The sequence below is a fragment of the Peromyscus maniculatus genome, chromosome 11 (assembly GCF_049852395.1).
Source record: "Peromyscus maniculatus bairdii isolate BWxNUB_F1_BW_parent chromosome 11, HU_Pman_BW_mat_3.1, whole genome shotgun sequence".
In the NCBI taxonomy this organism is placed as follows: Eukaryota; Metazoa; Chordata; class Mammalia; order Rodentia; family Cricetidae; genus Peromyscus; species Peromyscus maniculatus.
Genome location: NC_134862.1, coordinates 48,650,371 through 48,656,191, shown reverse-complemented (window position 1 = coordinate 48,656,191; position 5,821 = coordinate 48,650,371). Strand labels below are relative to the sequence as shown.

General features: G+C 43.6%; 1 pseudogene; it reads right to left on the bottom strand.

Annotated features, from left to right (window-relative positions):
- Window positions 1-260: 260 nt before the first annotated feature.
- LOC102905067 (diphthamide biosynthesis protein 3-like) lies at window positions 261-1,097 on the bottom strand (annotated as a pseudogene).
- Between the last annotated feature and the right edge of the window lie 4,724 nt (window positions 1,098-5,821).

Below are 5,821 nucleotides of genomic sequence, written 5' to 3'. Positions count from 1 at the left end.
AAAATAATAAATCTTTATAAAATAAAATAAAGAGCCTCAGGATTGAAGTGGACGATGCTGTTTTCAGAAAATAAATTAGTTTTAAGATACTGAAATGATGCTACTGAGAGAAAGGAAAAGCACCAGTTTATAAGGCTCTCCCTTCAAATTCAGATGCACAATTAGGAATCCTTCCCATTCCATGGTAACATGAAATCCAGGTCTGACACGCCACAGGCTCATGAGTTTATGATGAATTCAGTGGCTGAAGAAGATCCACCTGGAAGAGCCAGCCACAGACAGCTATCCTGTAAAGAGGTTGTGTACTCAGCACCGGATCCATCCACCCGGGCTCCTTCCCTGCTGCTCAGGATTTGGGTTCCCAGTGGCTTCTTCAGCATTTAACTAACTCTTTGTTGACTGAAGGTGCTGGGACTGTTTCTCCACACGTAAACTGATCTTTGTCATACATCACTTTTATAATGATAGAGCAGCTAGGACATGTTACCACATCTTCTCCATTCTCCAAATCTTCTTTGGCAATAGAGTTATCCCCACAGGGACAGGGTTAGAAATATATCTCCGAGAGATACTGCAGGCGAGGGACGTCGAGATCATGAGGGGAGGACTTGCAGAGATGACTGGCCACACTAGTGGAAGCCCATGAACTGTGGACTGGTGGCTGTGGAGCCCCCATGGGACTGGACTAGGCCCTCTGGATATGGAAGACGGTTATTTGGCTTAAACTGTTTGGGGGGCCCCCAGGCAGGGGGATCAGGATCTGTCCCTGCTCTATGGACAAGCTTCTGGAACCCAGTCCCTATGGTGTGATACCTTGCACAGCCTTGGTGCAGTGGGAAGGGACTTGGACCTGCCTAGGCTCAGTGTGCTGGGCTCTGCTGACTCCCCATGGGAGACCTCGATTTGGGGGATGTGGGGATTCGGGGTGGCTTAGGAAAGATGGCTGGAGGGTGGAAAGAGGGAGGAGGGGGGGATCTGTGGATAGTATGTGGAGTGAGTAGAAAACTTCTTAATAAAGAAAAAAAAAAGAAATATGTCTCCGAGTCCTAGTCACATTGAAAGTCCTCGATCTCCACCTCATCGTGAAACACCATCATGGTCACAGGATGGACACCTCATCAGTTTGCCTAACTCAGCCAGTGCTGGAAGACCTGGGCTTCCTGGCTGACCTCAGAGCAGGGACAGTCCCCCAACAATTATTTTCGTTGCTATTTCATAACTGTAATTTTGCTATTGTTATGAGTTGTAATGCAAATATCTGATATGCCGGATATCTGATGTGTGACCCTTGTGGAAGGGTCATTTGAACCCCAAAGGGGTTGCCACATGAGTTGAGAATGACTGGTGTAGAGAATCAAGCACATATGAGGCAAGCACTCTACCATGGAACTATACATTCAGTCCTTAAAGTGAGGTTACAAGCTTCTTTGGGCGGCCAGGGTGGTGGTGGAAAACTGTTGCATTCTGTTGTCCAAGTCTTTCTCTTAAACTGGACTCAAAAGACCCTTCTGCCTTCTAGCTGGTTAGGTATTTTTGTTGGCGGTTATTTCTTTTTCTTTTTTGTCAATATGGAACAAGCTAGAGACATCCGAGCAGAGGAAGGACACTCATTTGAGAAAATATCCTCACCAGATGGGCCTGTGGGCAAACTTGTGGGGCATTTTCCTGATAGATGATTTGTTGCTGGATCCTAACTGCTCCCTCAGGGGACGGTGTGTGTGTGTGTGTGTGTGTGTGTGTGTGTGTGTGTGAGAGAGAGAGAGAGAGAGAGAGAGAGAGAGAGAGAGAGAGAGAGAGAGAAGATGTGGTGTCAATGACACAGACACTGGGAGTCAGTTGAAGGCAAACAGCAAACTCATGTATTCAATAATGGGGAAGGCCTTATATACCCTCCTCCCAGCACCCAGGCTGTGTCCCAATCTGGTAGCATTGCATAGTTGTCTCTCATTGGCTGGGCATGATCAGGAACCCTGACAGCGCCTGTTGCTAGGCCCTTAGGCAGACTCCAGTCTGGCTCATAAGGAAGTACTTCATGTGCATGCCTTGGCAACTGGTTTGAGCCAATTTCCTCGACTCAATGGGCCTGTCCTACTACAATGATTGATGTAGAAGGGTCCATCCAACTGTGGGTAATGCCATTCCTGGGCTGTTGATCCTTAAGTGTATAAGAAAGGAAGCCAAGCAAGCTAGTAAGCAGCACCCCTCCACGGCCTCTGCTTCAGTTCCTGCATTGGCTTCCCTCAATGAACTGTGACCCAGAATATGAAAGGTTATTTGCCTTTCATAGTCTTTATCACAGCAATAGAAACCCTAACTAAGAGATGCTTCAGTCTCTTCAGTAGCTGGAGCTACCATTTCTCTTTCTTTCGGCTTCCAGGGCCATCTGCATTCCTTAGCTCATGTCAGTAGGACAGAATGTTCAGTTCTCTCCCTCCTCCTCTTCCTCTTTCTCATCCACTCTTTTGTATTTGCTTCCTTGTCATTTTGTCACCTTCTCTGGCTCTAACATCCCTCCCCATGTGACTATATAGAGCCCCATGTGAATGATCTATAATAACTTTTCCTACTTGGGATGATGTCACTTCATCACATCTGCATAATCTCTTTGGCCCTTAAAGCTAATATCTCCACCTGTTCCAGGGATTAAGATAAGGGTATGTTAGGGAAAAAGAGCCACTGCACCTGCCCACTACAGGTAAAATTGTATTTTTAAATTTAAATGTAATACAATATTTTTTTCATCAAGCACTCTAAATTTCTAAAAGATTTTATTTTAGATTTATAGGGAAATCATATGGTTTATGACTAATACCATGACCACTCTAGTTTGAGGTATGCATCCAACATTATATATGTTAATACTAGTGTAACATAGCCATATGTTCAGATGTTCATAGAAGTGATACTCATAACAGCACCAAACTGGAAACTATCTACATCCCATTGACCGTTGAATTGATAAATTGTGGTGCAGTCACACTAGGAAATGCTGTACAGCAATGAAAATACCTAAATCTAAGCAACATGTGTGAATCTCCAAAACATCGTGGCAAGCAACATAATTCAACTCCACACATAGACATGTACTGTGTACATGTTCTACATAAAGTTCAAATACCAGCTAATTAGTTAATTATGTTAATTAATTAGTTAATATGATGACACTTAGAGGAGGTAGGGACTGAAATGGGATGGGTCAGAGGCTTCTGGAATTCTGGTAACATCCCATTTCTTGACCTGGACAAATGTTACTTGACTATACTTTCAAAAGTTCACAGGGCTGTGGCATTGATGATTTATGCATATTCTGTCATTACTTTTCATTTTAGTACAAAGGTTATGGGAGATGCATCACTGGTAAAGTGCTTGATATGCAATCAGAAGTACCAGAGTTTGGATCCCCAGAAATCACATAAAGCCAGATGTATGTGGTCTGCCTGTAATTTCAGTAGAGGCAAAGATAGAGTAATGGAATCCTCAGATTAAGCTAGCTACCCAGACTAACTGAAACATGAATGACTAGATTCAGGAGTGGTTCTAAGTCACTGCATCAGATGGAGAGCCAGCCATGAGTGCGCGCGCGCACACACACACACACACACACACCTCCCAAAGAGAATGCTTCATCTAAAAAGTAATGCTTCATTTTTCTTAAAATATAAATGAATACAAATAGAAACTTCTCTCAGGTTGTCAAAATGCCAAAAGTTATTGTTAAGGCTTTTAACACTATTTTTCTGTGTTCAAATTATATGCATTGTATCAAGAGAAATAAGCAAATTAGCTATTGCAATTTCACACTTGTCACAAATCGAGCTATAATTAAAAATGTATCTTAAATGTGGCATTATGGAAATTTTAAGTACTTTTAAGGTATTAGCAAATAAAATTAGAAAGCAGGTTCTCCCATTTGAATCTGAATACTAACAACAGTGATATTAATATTTTCACAGTAAGCAGAGATGGTTTTTTTTTTTTTAAACCAAGCAATAGTTACCTTTGATTAGGTTAACAGTCTTTTAATCACCTTTACTTTTTATTATTTAACTTCGTTCTTTAAGTAGTTCATGCACGGGTACAGGGCTTGCTCTTGGTAAGTCCCTCTCCTGAGCCCTGCAGTTTGTTTGGTGATCCACTGGTTTAACCAGAGCCTTTTGTGTAGCCGCAGTTGTGAACCACCCACTGGAGTCTGGTGGACTCACTAGTGGGTACACAACAGAAGATGATCCCTCCACAGCAGCCCTCAGTGACCAATACTTCACTGAGGAGAAGTATGCCTCTTGTAACTCTCCTGCTTCCATGACTGATTATCGCTCTGTAGACCCAGTGCAGACAACCACGGCTCCTGTGATTCCATAACTGTAATGGCTGTGCTCATGTATTTAACATCAATGACCTATCAGATAGACACTATATATCATTTCTGTATGCAGATGAGGAACATGAGAAATAGAAAAATAGGCAACTTGCCTAAAAAATCAAATTAACAATTCACAGAGGTAATGATAAAAAATATGATGTCAATGGGGCTTCAGGATGTGCTTCAAATACACAGTGTGTGCCCCTCATTCGGTCTTCAGGCTTACAGACTATCAGTATTCTTTCCTTCTTGATGGGCGGAATGAAGCTTAAAGATTAATTGTTCTCCGGTCATTTCCCGGCGGCCTGGAACTGGGTAGCCAACTGTCTGCAGAGCAACATGCCTAGCCATCTGTGAGAAAGACACACTGCCTTGGTCGGAAACACAAAGAGAATGGGAAAGACTACTACCAGAAATGGATGGAAGAGCAGGCCCAGAGCCTGACTGACAAAACAACAGCTGTATTTCAACAAGGAAAGATACCTCCAGCTCCTTTCTCTGCTCCTCCTCCTGCAGGGGCCATGATTCCCCCCCACCCAGTCTCCCGGGTCCTCCTCACCCTGGCGTGATGCCTGCACCCCACATGGGAGGCCCTCCCATGATGCCAATGATGGGCCCTGCTCCTCCTGGGATGATGCCCATGGGACCTGCTCCTGGAATGAGGCCACCCATGGGAGGCCACATGCCCATGATGCCTGGGCCTCCAATGATGAAACCTCCTGCTTGAACTATGATGGCGCCCACTTGGCCTGGCATGACTCGGCCAGACAGATAAGGCCAGACAGATAAGACAGAAAGGCTCTTTATCAGTTTTGTACTTCTTGTTCTGTTTCACCAGGAGATGACGGTGCTGAGCCTGAGTGTTTTCTAGTTGCATGACAGGAAGGCTTCGCCTTCAGAACAGAGAGAAGTGGGGCAGAGAAGTGCAGCATTCATTGATATTGTGATATGTGAAAATAAAATTGTCAGCTGTTAAAAAAAGATTAATTGTTCTCCAGGTCAAACAGTTATATATAGAAAAGTTGGGCACATAGAAAAGTCTCTTCTCTCATAGGATGTAGCACACGTGACACTGATTTCCAGTGCTAAGTGAAGTGGGCATCAGAACCACATGAAGTCCAGTTTTCAGGAGCCCCCATGACACAGAGCAGTCCATTCTGTCACTGTCAAGGGCTCTGAACACAGCAAGAGCAGGGAACAAATCTACCCCGCTAGATCGGGAGTGCTAACCTGGAATCTTAAGCTAGTAATTCTACATTTTGTATTCTCTGCTTTGACCCACTCTCCACATCTGTAAACTTTTCTTTGAATATTGATTCAAGTTTTGATCCGTGTCAGGTTTTGATCTTCTGGACTTTTGATTTACCAGTGTTTGGGGATTTTTTTTATTCAAATGCAGTCAGACAATCAAAGAGAAACGTGCCCAGCGAGAGTGTTTTCATTGAAATCACTGTAAGTATT